The sequence below is a fragment of the Dermochelys coriacea genome, chromosome 3 (assembly GCF_009764565.3).
Source record: "Dermochelys coriacea isolate rDerCor1 chromosome 3, rDerCor1.pri.v4, whole genome shotgun sequence".
NCBI classification, from domain to species: domain Eukaryota; kingdom Metazoa; phylum Chordata; order Testudines; family Dermochelyidae; genus Dermochelys; species Dermochelys coriacea.
Window position 1 is genome coordinate 9,541,445 of NC_050070.1, and position 15,283 is coordinate 9,556,727.

At 47.7% G+C, this 15,283-nt stretch overlaps 1 protein-coding gene across 2 annotated transcripts in view; it reads left to right on the forward strand.

The window, feature by feature from the left end:
• The first annotated feature begins 2,449 nt into the window (after nucleotides 1–2,449).
• BLK (BLK proto-oncogene, Src family tyrosine kinase) overlaps nucleotides 2,450–15,283 on the forward strand; it is a 150,456-nt gene continuing 137,622 nt past the window's right edge. The window contains exon 1 of one of the 2 annotated variants that reach the window (XM_043510099.1): nucleotides 2,450–2,753. The gene's annotated coding sequence lies outside the window, so the exon portion shown is untranslated. The remainder of the gene's footprint in view (nucleotides 2,754–15,283) is intronic. The other variant, XM_043510094.1, reaches the window with a different exon arrangement.

The following is a 15,283-nucleotide window of genomic DNA, read 5'->3' on the forward strand; positions in this document are numbered from 1 at the left end:
ATAATCGGCCCTGGTTTACGTTGGGTGCAACCTCCTTCGAATGTATCCTCTGTCTTTTTTCATCTTCATGGACAAAAAGAGAAGGTATTGGAGCTCTTTTCAGAAAGGATCAAGTCCTGCCTCTTCTTCAAAGGAGCCACCGGGGCTTACGATCCTTTGCAGCATCTTCATGTTCATCAGACATAAAGTTAACAAATGAGCCAGCTACCAAATCAGCTTTGCATGCAGCTTTTATTGCAGAGCAGAATTCCATCTAAGTTAGTTTCTTTTGAACATCTGGGAAATTTTGCTAATCTGGTTAAGATAACTCTGGCAGTGTCTTAGCAACTGGAAGTTACCAGGCTTTAAGATGGTGCATATTTCCTTTGCACCAATCTGAGTTCAATAGAGTTTTTGAACTCTCATTCTGTGGTGGAGCTTTGGATGATAGCTGCTTTCTGTAGGTTGGAAGTTGAGTTGATCCAGTCCAGGCACACAATGCTCCTAAAAGGGGAGGGAAACTGGGCTTTTAATGTTCAGTGACTCTTATTAGACTCCATATTGTGGAAGTATGTAAAGCCTGATCCCTTGAAGTGCTGGACAACATCGGCTCCTGTTGGCTTCAGTGGAAGGTGAGGTGGCTCAGCACACTGCAGGATTGCACCCTGGGCATGGAGGAGGTCACTGAGGTCAAGCAATTTGCAAGATTCAAAAAAGGGATTGGACATTTATAGCAAGAATATCTTGAGCAGTGGTGGGCAACCTGCGGCTCGTGGGCCGCACGTGGCCTATCAGGGTAATCTGCTGGCAGGCCACAAGACAGTTTGTTTACATCGATTGTCCACAGATTCAGCTGCCCTCAGCTCCCCAGTAGCCACGGTTCGCCATTCCCGGGCAATGGGAGCAGGGGCTAGAGGTGATGGAGGGGGAGTGGAGGGATGAGCCTGGGGACTGTAGCCTTCCACCCGGGACCTCGGGCCAGAGGACGCAGCAGGGGCCAGGAGCAATGAGTGTGTATGTGTGGGGGGGTAAGCCCAGTGCCAGCACTGGTGTCCACCATCTCATGGCTGGGGCCCGGGCCAGAGCCCACAGCCCAGTGGCCAGGGGCCTACCACCACCACCTTGTGCCCACCGCCATCTTGTGCCCACCACCGAAACCCAGGGCCAGAGGACGCAGTGGGGGACAGGGGTGATGGATGGGGGATGGTGACCCCGGGTTGGCACTTGCTTCCGCCCAGCTGGGACTGGATCCCGTGGCCCTGAGGCTGGAGCCTGAGGCCATACCGCTGAAGCCTGGGGATGGAGCCCAAACCCTGCGTCCTTCATGCAGTGTGACCTCACTCGCACCATACATGCAAGGTCATGCTGCAAGGAGGATGCCATTTTACGGAAATGGAAACTGAAGCACGGAGTGATTAAACAAGCACAAGGCCACGCAACCAATAGGAATGGAAATTAGAACTCCTCCAGCCATTGGATTAGTTTACACTTTTTTCAGCTAGACTGAAGAGGCCATTATTAAATAGCCATTTCTCAAATAGGTATTTATAGACTGTAATCAAGTCACCACTTTCTCTTTGTTAAGCTAAATAGACCAGGTCATGGACCAGGACATTGTGCTAGGTGCTGTACAAACACAAAACAAAAAGATGGTCCCTGCCCCACAGAGCTTACACTGTAAATAGAAGCCATGAGACAACAGATGGATACAGACAGACGGGAGAGTACAAGGAAATAATGGGATAATATTGGTCAGCATCATAGGCAATAGACTCAGCACATCAGCAGCTAAGCTGTTGTCATGTTTATCCCCATTTTACATACTTGCCTGCTGCAGACTTTACATAGGACCTGATCCTGAAGTCAATGAAAAGGCTCTCAAGGGCTCTGGGTCAGGCCTGTAAAGAACAACAATTAATAATTAGTAAAGACCTTAGCTTTAAGAGCCATTAAATAATGATGGTGTGATGCAAGATTGCTATCATTTTTATATTTATTACTTTTCTATATTTATTCCACATTTCTGCTGAGGGAGGACAGACTGGATGATCTAACCGGTTGCATGGGGTGAGGGAGCGGGTTTGTGTGTGTGTCCATCTCCTGGTTCTATGGTACAAGAAAACTTAAGGTAGGGTGACCAGATGTCCTGATTTTATAGGGACAGTCCCGATATTCAGGGCTTTTTCTTATGTAGATGCCTATTACCCCCCACCCTCTATCCTGATTTTTCACACTTTCTATCTGGTCACCCTAACCGAAGGACAAAATCAATTTGACTGTTTGGGGCAAAGAAAATGAGTCTCCCAAATCAAGCAGAGACTTTCTGTGACACCAAGGCTATCTCAGCAGTGCCACAGCTGCTCAGCGAGGGGTTGCTGGCAAAATTATTCTGAACAGAGACCAGAGGAGGAACATTTGCATATGTTTCAAATGAGTGACCTTATCTTTCTCTTGCAGATGAGGAAGTTCCAGAGAAGAAACTGAACTGGATGGAACAACTGTCAGTGAGCTGGGTGAGATGAGCTGCGGGGGAGTGGGGAGAAGCAAATCTGGAGGAAAGAGAACTAAGTGGGTGAAATCCACCCCTGCGGAGAGGATCTGCATCTGTGCACCGCATTGTGTCCCACGCAAGTCCTCAAAATAGGGTGGAAATGATGCATTTCATGGTGCATTGGGCTCGTCCTTTGCATTTATCCCAGTGGGAGAACATCTGGCAAGCATGTATATGCACATCTACCACCTGTCATCTACAGAGCTCAAAGCACTTTCTGAAGGTGGGTCTGTTATAATCCTATTGTACAGATAGGAGTAATGGGGCCCACATAGCTGAAGCAATTTATCCAGCATCACACATTACATGAACACCAGAAAGACTGGGTGGGTAACAGGTGAAACAACTCTTTATTGTTCTCAAGACTGTTTTCTCTGTAATGATTTTGTCCCAAGTAAATGTGCCATGCTCAGCAAAATTATTTTATATATATATAATTTCAGTGAACAATATTAATGTTTATTTTAAGCATTTACAGATGTTATTGATTTAAATTGTCATGGTTGTGGAAAATTATGGGAAGGTGTTGGACAATAATTTAATAACAGCAGATGCTGAGATACAAAAAAGTTAAAGGTTTCAGAGTAGCAGCCGTGTTAGTCTGTATTCGCAGAAAGAAAAGGAGTACTTGTGGCACCTTAGAGACTAACAAATTTATTTGAGCATAAGCTTTCGATGAAATGAGCTGTAGCTCACGAAAGCTTATGCTCAAATGAATTTATTAGTCTCTAAGGTGCCACAAGTACTCCTTTTCTTTCTGAAAAAAGTTAAAGCTTTCTAAATTGTTAAATCAGAAATTATCAACACCACCTGTCAAAATAGACAAAGTAAATACTCTTAAATCAATCTGTCCCATCTGTTTTTACTATTTGTTCACTAGCTATTTATTAATTTGTTACCATTTGTAATAAGCCTAACTGAAAAGGCAAAATCATTGGATTTTTGGCTCTAATAATTCTCAGTCCACGTTTTTTGTACTTTGCCTGTCCGTTCATTTTTTGAGTATTATTGATGGAAATATTTTTTGGTTAGTTTGTGTGTGTGCGGTGAAATCGACATTTACCAATATAAAATCTAATCCTTCCAAGTCTACTTATGTGCAAGCCTGCCCTATCAGGTGCCACCCATCTTCCACATGGAGACCTGGGGCCCTTTCAGAGTTCTTCAAACCATTCCAGCAGGATCTGTCCCCCTAGTGTCATGTCAATTCTTGGTGCCAGGGAGCATGACTCCCCCTCTATCTAGCTGTCCACTTTATACAGTTCTCAGATCTTTGTCTGTGCGGCCTCTTGAATCCAGTCTAATCAAGTCTTTGAAATTTCCACCCACAAGAGTGGAACTTCTGCAGACTGATTTTTCTGTCTCCAGATTTGTATTCGTTATCCCCTAGAGATGTTAGTTCCTGGTAGTTCTATGCCTCAGGTGACTTCCCCGATGAAGTGAGCTGTAGCTCATGAAAGCTTATGCTCAAATAAATTTGTTAGTCTCTAAGGTGCCACAAGTACTCCTTTTCTTTCCACTTGTCTTGTTTCAAGAAAGAAGTTAACCCGTTCACTCCCACCAGGTAACACTACAAAGTGAGGGGGGAAATTGAATCACACATATTCTTTCATCAAAATAAGTCCGAAGTTTCCCAGTTCTTAACATCAGGGTGTTACTACCAATGTACCGGTTAGAGTCCAGTTTCAGGTAATTACTCTGCCTCCCTAAATTCCCCAGTTTGAAACAGCTGTTCTTCAAATCCTGTCCCAAGCCATTGTGTACCGCTGTTGTGAATTAAGGCACCTCTGTGATGTCCTGTCCCTTTAAATGTTTGGGCACTCACTCCCCTCTCCCCATAGCAAAGCTTCATTTTTGTGTTAGTTTCTACCATGCTGCCAGCAGAATAACGTCTCCCCAGCAAACAGCTGTGTTTCTTATAACTCCCTCTGGGTCTGTCTATCTCCTTCCCTGCTGGGTCCTCTTATAAAAACCTCCCTCTCTCTGACCTTCCTTTCCTGGGAGCGTTGCTGATGGACATTGCAATGTGACAGCTGGGCTGCAGGGTGGAGTTTGCAGATTTCTCAGACTGCGGTGTGCCCTGTAGTATAACACACAGACATTGCAGTTGCAACTGGAGAGCCTGGCCCAAACCCCATTGAAATCAATGGGCGTTTTTTTCTCTTGACTTCAGTGGGCTTTGGCTCAGGTCCATGCTGAGCAACAGAGCAGATAAGTGAGGCACACGTGTGTTCTGTGCTGCGTAAGAGAAGCCAGATGCAGAGAAAAGACAATGATGCCATAGTACCTTTGGACCGTGATACACCACACCGCAAAAAACGACCTGCAGAGCTGATCTCTCAAGGCCAGATCCTGCACCCACTGACCTCTGGGATAAAACTCCCATTGCCTTTGAAAGGAGCAGCCTGATTGTGTGGGAGACTGTGATTGCCTGGCACTGGCAGTAGCGGTGACTGTCTGCAAGAGTCGGACTAGCTGAATAACAGGTCAAACCTGCGAAGGTGCCGTGGGCCCAGGATGTCTGGTCTATGGCTTGGCAAAGAGCTGAGAGGTGCAGAGAATTGACAGGGGATTGCACATTGAGAAGGAAATATACTTTAAGAGCTAGCTCCCAGCGATAGAGCACACACCCTCAAAGGGGACCCGCATTCCCAACATACAAATCCTCCCCACTCTCTCCACTGCTACATTCTCCTGTTTTTCTCACGTCTTTCTGTTGATTTTCCTTTGCACTAGCCCTCTAGAGAGGCAGCCTGGTCTCCAGAGAATGAGGGCATAGCAGGCAGAGTTCTAATTTCCGTTCCGACTGGATGCATGGCCTTGTGCTTGTTTAATCACTCGTGCCTCAGTTTCCATTTCTGTAACATGTTGGTACAAGTATTAGTCAGCTCCCTCACAGGAGTGCTCTGGGAGATGAAATAGTTTGTCTTTGGTAATTGTTTGGCTCTGGATACAGATTTTTGAATCATTGGAAACATGCCTTTAGTTCAGTGGTTCCCAAACTTGTTCCACCGCTTGTGCAGGGAAAGCCCCTGGCGGGCTGGGCCGGTTTGTTTACCTGCCATGTCCACAGGTTCGGCCGATCGCAGCTCCCAGTGGCCACAGTTCGCTGCTCCAGGCCAATGGGAGCTGCTGGAAGCAGCGAGGACCGAGGGATGTATTAATATTAATTTATTGCAGTAGTGCCTACAGGATGCAGTCTGGGATCAGAGTCCCATTGTGTGAGGGACTGTACACTTATAACACCAGACAGTCCCTGCTCCAAAGAGCTGCCAGGCTCAATATAAGAAGAAACAATAGCCAAGCACAAAGGGGTCTTGATCTATTGCACAGGGCTTCTAGGCACTAGGGTAATATGAAAAAATAACTATAACAAGTAGATACAATAAACAGATTGAGGGTTGCAATGTAACAGTGTGGCAATGAAGATCCATTTCACAGCTGCATTTGGAAAATGTGGATCTGGTTCTGGATTTGGATTGGATGTCCTTGTACCCTCTGAGAGTCCAGGCATATTCAGATCTGAAGTCTGGATTCATGCCCCTCTGTATTTACTCTAAAAAGACGATAAAACCAAAGATTAAAAGAAATGTGATAGTTAGGCTTGGCAGGATTCAATTTTTAAAATAATTTTATTGGCTACTGTTGATGTTGATTTTTAAGATATTTTTTATTTGTGTCCATCGATATTTTCATAGTTATGGGAAATTATGGAGAAGTGGGGTCAGACAATGGGGGCCAGACAGTGATTATTTAATGACAGTAGATATTGAGATGTGAAAAGGGAAAGTTTTATAACCATGAAAACACAAGTTGTCACCACCACCTATCCAACGATACAAAGTAAATATCCTTAAATCAAACTCTAGACGTTCTCAAGTAGCGTTTTTCTTTCTTTGCCATCGGTACATTTCGATTAATATCGATGGGACGTTTTTTCGTCAGTTTGTGTGTGTGTGCGGTGAAATCAGTGTTTACCGACATTTACCAAATAAATCTAATCCTTCCAAGCCTCGTTATCGTTACACACACAGAGGGGCCTTGGATATGTTTAATTGCACAGAAGAATAGCCTCAGACTGAAGTCTTTTTATGTGTCCTAGGCCAATTAATAGTTTTTGGCAGGTCCTTAATAAATTATAATCCCTTTATTCCAGTGCATGAAGCGTCGAGTCCTTTCATCACTGATCACCTTTCCTCATGCTTGATCTGGGCACTGTCTGCTGTATAATCCGCTGGCACCCCCTTCCATCTGTCATTCCCTCTGCCAGTCATCCACTGTCTCCAGACGCCAAGCAACCCCTCCACAGCATGGTCAGCTGGCAGGAGTCTGGGAATGAGAAGCCCTTGTGTTACCAAGCCTACCCTCCGACTGGCACTGCTGCCATCTGCAGGTATCCCCCTGCAACCCCTCAGGCCTTGCTACTTGCCAGGTTTATGTGCTCCTTTTGCATGCCATCAGCCTTTGGAAACGAGCAGGGGAAGTGTCTGTTTATATGACACCCTCCCATTCTCTGGCTGGAGCAGACCAGAACCCTCATTCACCTTAGTCAAGGGCTTGGTCCAAAGCCTGTTGACATCAGCTTCTGCTTTGCCTCAAGTGTCAATGGTGATGTTTTGAAAAATAGGTTATTATCCCAGGGTTCGGTCCTGTCTTCACTGGGCAGCAAGCTGCTACCCCAACGTGCTACCCTGATAGTAACAATCACAAGGGCGATAGCTAAATGTGTTTCTGTTAGATCCAGACTGGAGCGCGGTAGAGATGAGTCTATGTGGTTTCTCACTACATTTCTCTGCCATGGAGGGGATATCAGAGGCATAATTCATGCTACCCTGCAGCAAACATATGGGACCTGATCCCCCTCATTCGCACCAGAAATGCCATTGAATTCAATGATTTCTGATTTACATCTGTGTAAGTGAAAAGAGATTCAGGCCCAAAGTGCATAGTAACCACCCTCCATTGCCTCAAACTAATAACACAATGTCTTGTGTACCCCATTCCCTGCAATGATGGGTGCAGAAGTTCAGAAGGGGTTAATACAGCACTTAGTTTGTGTGGGAAACAGACCCTGACATCAGCTGGGCTCTGCATGACTTAGTGTCGCCTGATGGACATGCCATAAGGACACACCTAAAGGGCATCCCAGCCATCACCAACCTGCGCCCCCTGCTGATGGGGTTTTCATAGTCAGCGCTTTCAAGGCTGTGAGGAGCCATTGGGACCCAGTCTGACGTCCTGCCTAACGCAGGCTGCAGGATTCCGCCTGGTGACCCCTGTGGCAAGCCCAGGCGCGGGTGGCTGAATTGGGGCCGTGGTTCCCAGCGTTTTTACTGAGGCCAACTGAGTTCTGTCTTCTTCTGCAATGCACCCAGGGTCTGAATTCATGAGGGGGAGGGACTCGCCACACATCACCCCACAGCAACATCTCCTGTCCCAGGGGATTGGGCCCAGCTCCCTGCTCCAGGCCTTGCGACCCGGTGCATGGCCTCCCAGTGCCACTCAGGTTTGGCCCAGCCACCCCTCCATCGGGACGCCATGAGTGAGTGGTGCTGGGAGCCTGGGAGCCAGATCACAATGCCCCGAGCAGGGAGCTGGGCCCACCTCCTCGGGCCAGGAGCCTATCTACAACCTTCCACCATTGTAAAGCAGAGGTCCCCAAACTGTGGGGTGCACATCCCTGGGGGGTGCAGAGGACCGTTTAGGGGGGCAGAGCTGGGGCCCAAACCAGCCCCAACAGGGGGTGGGGAGGAAGTGCCACCCAGCACTGCTCCTGGCCCTGGCTCTGGCTGCTGGCCCCGGCTGACAGCCCTACACCCAGGGCCCTGGCTCCTGGTCTCAGCTCCTGGCTGGGCCTCTGCTCCCAGCCCTGCCCCCAGCTGTGGCCACAGCCTTGGCCCCCTTACCCCGTTCGCATCTACTCCTCCACCCCTCCTGGAACCACAGCCTCACTCCGGGCCCTGGCTGGCGGGGGGTGCGTACAGGCATATGGGGAGGCACAACCCTGAAAAGTTTGGGGGCCATTGCTATAAACTGACATCCAGGCTTGATGGCTGATGCTCCTTCTTTGTGTTCATGTCCCCGCTCTGCTAATCCTCTGCAGCATGAATTCTTGTTGCCAGGCAAGATGGATGGAAGATATAATGGATCATTGGTGCACCTCGGTTCCACCTATTCTCTGTCTGTGGCACACAGTAGTTTAGTGTCCTGAGGGCTGTAATACTTTCATCTAACCCAGGTGATTGGTCTCAATCCTGGGGGCCCTGGGTGGGGTTTAGTGGCCTGTGATATGCAGGAGATCAGACTAGCCCCTTCGGCCTCCAATTCTATGACTGCCTAACCCCACCACCAGGAGAAGTGTTACACAGTGGTTGGAGCACTGGCTGGGCGTCAGGAATTCTGGGTTGTATTTCAGGCTCCTGATACTGACTCATTGTGTGTCCTTGAGGAAGTCACTTCATTTCTCTCTGCCTTGGTTTCCCCCTGTAAAATGGGGATAATTTATAACTACTACGAAGGGGATGTGAATCTCCATCCTTAGAGATTTTTAAGGCCCAGCTTGACAAAGCCCTGACTGGGATGATTTAGTTGGTGTTGGTCCTGCTTTGAGCAGGAGATTGGCCTAGACGACCCCCTGAGGTCTCTTCCAACCCTGATATTCTATGATTCTATCCCATTGACTTCACTGGCCATCGGCCTGGCCCCTAAGAGCAAGGTGTCGTTGCTGTGTGCGTGTACCTCTGCAGCGCACAGTGGCTGCGGCTAATCAGACATCCGGTTTCACCATTGCACAGCAGCGGCTAATTGCCATGCAGCGTGGCTCCTCTCTGGCTGATGCCACCAGGCTTCATCGTCAGACAATGCGACTCGCATGACGGGGTGTGGAAAGTGTTCCGGAGACACCACGGACCACATCTGCAAGCGTGTGCGCCGATGCTGAGAGACAGGAGAGAAGCAAGTGAACCGGCCCTGAAGAGCCGGCGTCTCCAGGAGTGGAGACCGGGTCCCTGGCCCTCTTATTCCTTTGTTGATTGTGCCCTGGCTCGCGCTGGCTCTGTGAGCTGGTGTGTCTCTCAGGCCCATAGGCTGATGTAATTGTAGCGAGCCAGGGCAAAGGCATGAATTCTCCACAAGTGCGACTCCCATTTGGGTCTAACTCTCACGCTCCATCCCACACGCCAGACAGAGACGGGAAGCAGCTGAGTAGCAGAAAATCCATGGCAACCAGACTGACAGCCCCTGCGCTGTGTCTCACTCCCCTGCCCCCACCCCCCTTTATTTGCAGCTGGCCCCTCTCTGAAATTCTCTCTTTTTGTCCGGTTTGCAGATTTTAAAGGGAGCATCTTTGTTCCTCCCATAATGCATCTCTCACCAAGGCAGCACCTACTGTGGCTGGGGAAGCATGAGAGAGATTCAGCCCTCTCTGGAGGAGAGATTTAGGGGTTTTGCCCTTTAAGAGACACCTTCACGCCTTGCCCTCCGCTGTCCAGCATGCAGAGAAATCCTAGCCAAAGAGTAAAGCCTAATACTTATGAGCAACCCTACGAGTGCAAACCAGGATGCACACAACAAAGCATGCAATAACAAATCAGTGTGTTCTCCCCAGGTCTCCCAGGCAACCTTACAAGAAAACAGTGTGCTCAGCCCAGTGCTCACAAGAAACCCTCACAATAACGAACCCAACACCACGCTCTGGCCATCAACTCTGCTACTACAAACCGGTACATCTCAGGGAGAGAAAAACAACACCGAGGGGAAACAGACATCAGTTCCGAGTAGCTTTTCAGGGAAGATGCAGGGTGAGTAAATATCCTAAAACATGCTGACTCTGCCCTTTATCATTGAACTAGTCCACATGCAAAAATCCCTCCCTCTCCTCCAGGAACAGAATCCTAAATCAGGAAAGAAACTGAAACCCTTGTGGAAGTTGCAGCCAGCAAAAATGGCTCCACTGCAACGTATTAAAACCCCAGCTCTTTGAACATGTTGGCCACAATCGCTGCATCTCCCAAGTTGTGGAATTGGGGCTGTGTTGACACTAATCACTGTTCAGAGTAGCAGCCGTGTTAGTCTGTATTCGCAAAAAGAAAAGGAGTACTTGTGGCACCTTAGAGACTAACAAATTTATTAGAGCATAAGCTTTCGTGAGCTACAGCTCACTTCATCGGATGCATTTGGTGGAAAAAACAGAGGAGAGATTTATATACACACACACAGAGAACATGAAACAATGGGTTTATCATACACACTGTAAGGAGAGTGATCACTTAAGATAAGCCATCACCCACAGCGGGGGGGGGAAAGGAGGAAAACCTTCCATGGTGACAAGCAGGTAGGCTAATTCCAGCAGTTAACAAGAATATCAGAGGAACAGTGGGGGGTGGGGTGGGGGGGAGAAATACCATGGGGAAATAGTTTTACTTTGTGTAATGACTCATCCATTCCCAGTCTCTATTCAAGCCTAAGTTAATTGTATCCAGTTTGCAAATTAATTCCAATTCAGCAGTCTCTCGTTGGAGTCTGTTTTTGAAGCTTTTTTGTTGAAGTATAGCCACTCTTAGGTCTGTGATCGAGTGACCAGAGAGATTGAAGTGTTCTCCAACTGGTTTTTGAATGTTATAATTCTTCACGTCTGATTTGTGTCCATTCATTCTTTTACGTAGAGACTGTCCAGTTTGGCCAATGTACATGGCAGAGGGGCATTGCTGGCACATGATGGCATATATCACATTGGTAGATGCGCAGGTGAACGAGCCTCTGATAGTGTGGCTGATGTGATTAGGCCCTATGATGGTATCCCCTGAATAGATATGTGGACAGAGTTGGCAACGGGCTTTGTTGCAAGGATAGGTTCCTGGGTTAGTGGTTCTGTTGTGTGGTGTGTGGTTGCACTCCCAGCTATCTTCGAGACACCACCGATTTCCTGAGGAAACTACAGTCCATTGGTGATCTTCCTAAAAACACCATCCTAGCCACTATGGATGTAGAAGCCTCTACGCCAACATTCCACACAAAGATGGACTACAAGCCGTCAGGAACAGTATCCCCGATACTGTCACGGCTAACCTGGTGGCAGAACTTTGTGACTTTGTCCTGACCCATAACTATTTCACATTTGGTGACAATGTATACCTTCAAATCAGCGGCACTGCGATGGGTACCCGCATGGCCCCACAGTATGCCAACATTTTTATGGCTGACTTAGAACAACGCTTCCTCAGCTCTCGTCCCCTAATGCCCCTACTCTACTTGCACTACATTGATGACATCTTCATCATCTGGACCCATGGAAAAGAAGCTCTTGAGGAATTCCACCATGATTTCAACAATTTCCATCCCACCATCAACCTCAGCCTGGACCAGTCCACACAAGAGATCCACTTCCTGGACACTACGGTGCTAATAAGCGATGGTCACATAAACACCACCCTATATCGGAAACCTACTGACCGCTATTCCTACCTACATGCCTCTAGCTTTCATCCAGATCATACCACTCGATCCATTGTCTACAGCCAAGCGCTACGATATAACCGCATTTGCTCCAACCCCTCAGACAGAGACAAACACCTACAAGATCTCTATCATGCATTCCTACAACTACAATACCCACCTGCTGAAGTGAAGAAACAGATTGACAGAGCCAGAAGAGTACCCAGAAGTCACCTACTACAGGACAGGCCCAACAAAGAAAACAACAGAACGCCACTAGCCATCACCTTCAGCCCCCAACTAAAACCTCTCCAACGCATCATCAAGGATCTACAACCTATCCTGAAGGACGAGCCATCACTCTCTCAGATCTTGGGAGATAGACCAGTCCTTGCTTACAGACAGCCCCCCAATCTGAAGCAAATACTCACCAGCAACCACACACCACACAACAGAACCACTAACCCAGGAACCTATCCTTGCAACAAAGCCCGTTGCCAACTCTGTCCACATATCTATTCAGGGGATACCATCATAGGGCCTAATCACATCAGCCACACTATCAGAGGCTCGTTCACCTGCGCATCTACCAATGTGATATATGCCATCATGTGCCAGCAATGCCCCTCTGCCATGTACATTGGCCAAACTGGACAGTCTCTACGTAAAAGAATGAATGGACACAAATCAGACGTCAAGAATTATAACATTCAAAAACCAGTTGGAGAACACTTCAATCTCTCTGGTCACTCGATCACAGACCTAAGAGTGGCTATACTTCAACAAAAAAGCTTCAAAAACAGACTCCAACGAGAGACTGCTGAATTGGAATTAATTTGCAAACTGGATACAATTAACTTAGGCTTGAATAGAGACTGGGAATGGATGAGTCATTACACAAAGTAAAACTATTTCCCCATGGTATTTCTCCCCCCCACCCCACCCCCCACTGTTCCTCTGATATTCTTGTTAACTGCTGGAATTAGCCTACCTGCTTGTCACCATGGAAGGTTTTCCTCCTTTCCCCCCCCTGCTGTGGGTGATGGCTTATCTTAAGTGATCACTCTCCTTACAGTGTGTATGATAAACCCATTGTTTCATGTTCTCTGTGTGTGTGTATATAAATCTCTCCTCTGTTTTTTCCACCAAATGCATCCGATGAAGTGAGCTGTAGCTCACGAAAGCTTATGCTCTAATAAATTTGTTAGTCTCTAAGGTGCCACAAGTACTCCTTTTCTTTTTACTAATCACTGTGTGATGCTGGCGGATGAGGTGCAAGCTCACGCCAAGGCCCTTAGGTCTCAACCGAACACTGAGGGCTTGTCTAGACTTACGTTTTATAGCGCTCTAACTTGCTGGCGCAGGGGTGTGAAAAATCATTCCCCTCTAAGTGCAGCAAGTTTGAGTGCTTTAAAGCGCTAGTGTGGACAGGCTCGGAGCTGTTCCCCTCATGGAGGTGGATTACCAGAAACGCTGGGAGAGCTCTCTCCTAGCGCTTGCGCGTGACCACACTCACACTTCAAAGCGCTCTGGCGGCAGCGCTTTGAAGTTTCTAGTGTAGACGTAGCCTGACAAATACATAGCTGGAACCAGTCTGGGTCACCTGTGTATTAGTATGGTTAAAACAGGTATTAGAGTTATAAAAATGTGCTTAGTGTTTAGAGTTTATGGAATGCTTGTAAATTGCTGCCTGCCTCAATCTCACTGACAACATCTCTATCGCATGCTATAAAGTTAAATATAAGTGTTTGCTCTGTAACTCACTAGTGGGGAGAGAAGCATTACCAAGTGTGAAATACTAGTTTACAGCAGGAGGTGTTATTTCCTGGTCCACAAAAGAAGAACCATCAACATCAGAGCAAGCATTGTGGAACATCAAAAGACAAAAGGCTTTGTGGATTGCACCCCCAATTCCCCCATGAAGAGGAGATGTGCAATTGAATTCCTCCCAACACCTGGGGGAGCGAAATTAACAGGTGGGCAGTGCTTCATTTGTAATGAGAGATGCTGGGGTGCAAGCCTTTATTTTTACATTCATAACTGATGAGGGAAGCCCAGAGGTGCCGGGGCTAGGAACTGCCAAACCTAGAGGTGCCAGGGCTCAGCCCTGGCAAGCCCTTGCACAAATTAAGCGCTGGATGTAGGGTATGGTATTGTTCTCCTCACCAAAAACACTCCTTGAAGTCAGCGGAACCATGTGCTTTGGGTCTGATCCAAAAGCACTCGAGAGGAAGCCTGGGAACTGGGAACTAGCACGCTAGCCTGGGAATTGACCTTGGGTCCATTCTCTGTCCACCACAGACTTCCTGTGTCATCGTGGGCAAGTCACAAAGGCTGTCTCGGCCCCAGGACCCCATCTGTCCAATAACAGCTCTGCCCTTTGTCCCTGGGGTGTTGTGAGGATAAATACCTAGAAGGCTTTGAGGTGCTCAGATGCCACAGTGATGGGGGCCCACATAAATAGCTAAAATTGGTACAGTCAGGTGCTTTGAGCCTGTGACTTGTCCAATTGATGTCACTGAGGTACTCCTGTTTCGATGAAGTATGTACTTAAGGACTGTTCTGGCTTGGGGCCATTGAGAGGAGGATGAGAGTTCTGTGTGAATAACAAGAGCTGGGTTTGGCCCTAGGTTGAGGGACAAAACCTGCTTTCTGGTTAGGTTTGAGGGCTGTAGACAGCATCTGCCTGTGGGAAAGGAAAACAAGCTCCCCCCTCCCTTTTTGCAGAGAAGGAGAAAAGCAATTGATTGTAATTAACAGACTCCAGAGGATCAGGATACCGCAGGAAGGCAGGAGAAGACAGCGCACATCATGTGCCACTCACACATTGAAGCAAACCGAGTTCAGAGGGACGCTGAGGCTGACCTGTGATGGCATCTCTCACACCCCAGACCTGAAATATGTATTTGCTGTTGAAAGGGCAACTGATTTGTGTTGGCTGTGATTCTGGAGGCATGGCAGGAAGACAGAGAATATCATGCTGGTTAGAGCAAAGCAATAAAAACTCCCTGGGTTCCATTTCCCCAGCTCTGCAACTGATGCACTGTGCCATTCACCTAATTTCTCTGTGCCTCAGTGTCCCCACCTGTAAAATGGATGCCCCAAGAGCTAGCCATGAAGCACAGTGAACCACTCTTTGTAAAGTGCCTTGAGACCTTCACATGAATGGTGCTCTAGAAGGGCAAGGTGTCTTTATTGGTGCGTAGCTTCTAGGTGAGGGCGATCCACTGCAGGGGAGAAGAACTAAAAGGAGAGATGTCCTTTACCTGCCACAGTGCCAAAAGGACCACATTCCTAGTTCTCCCCTCCTCCAGGGATGTT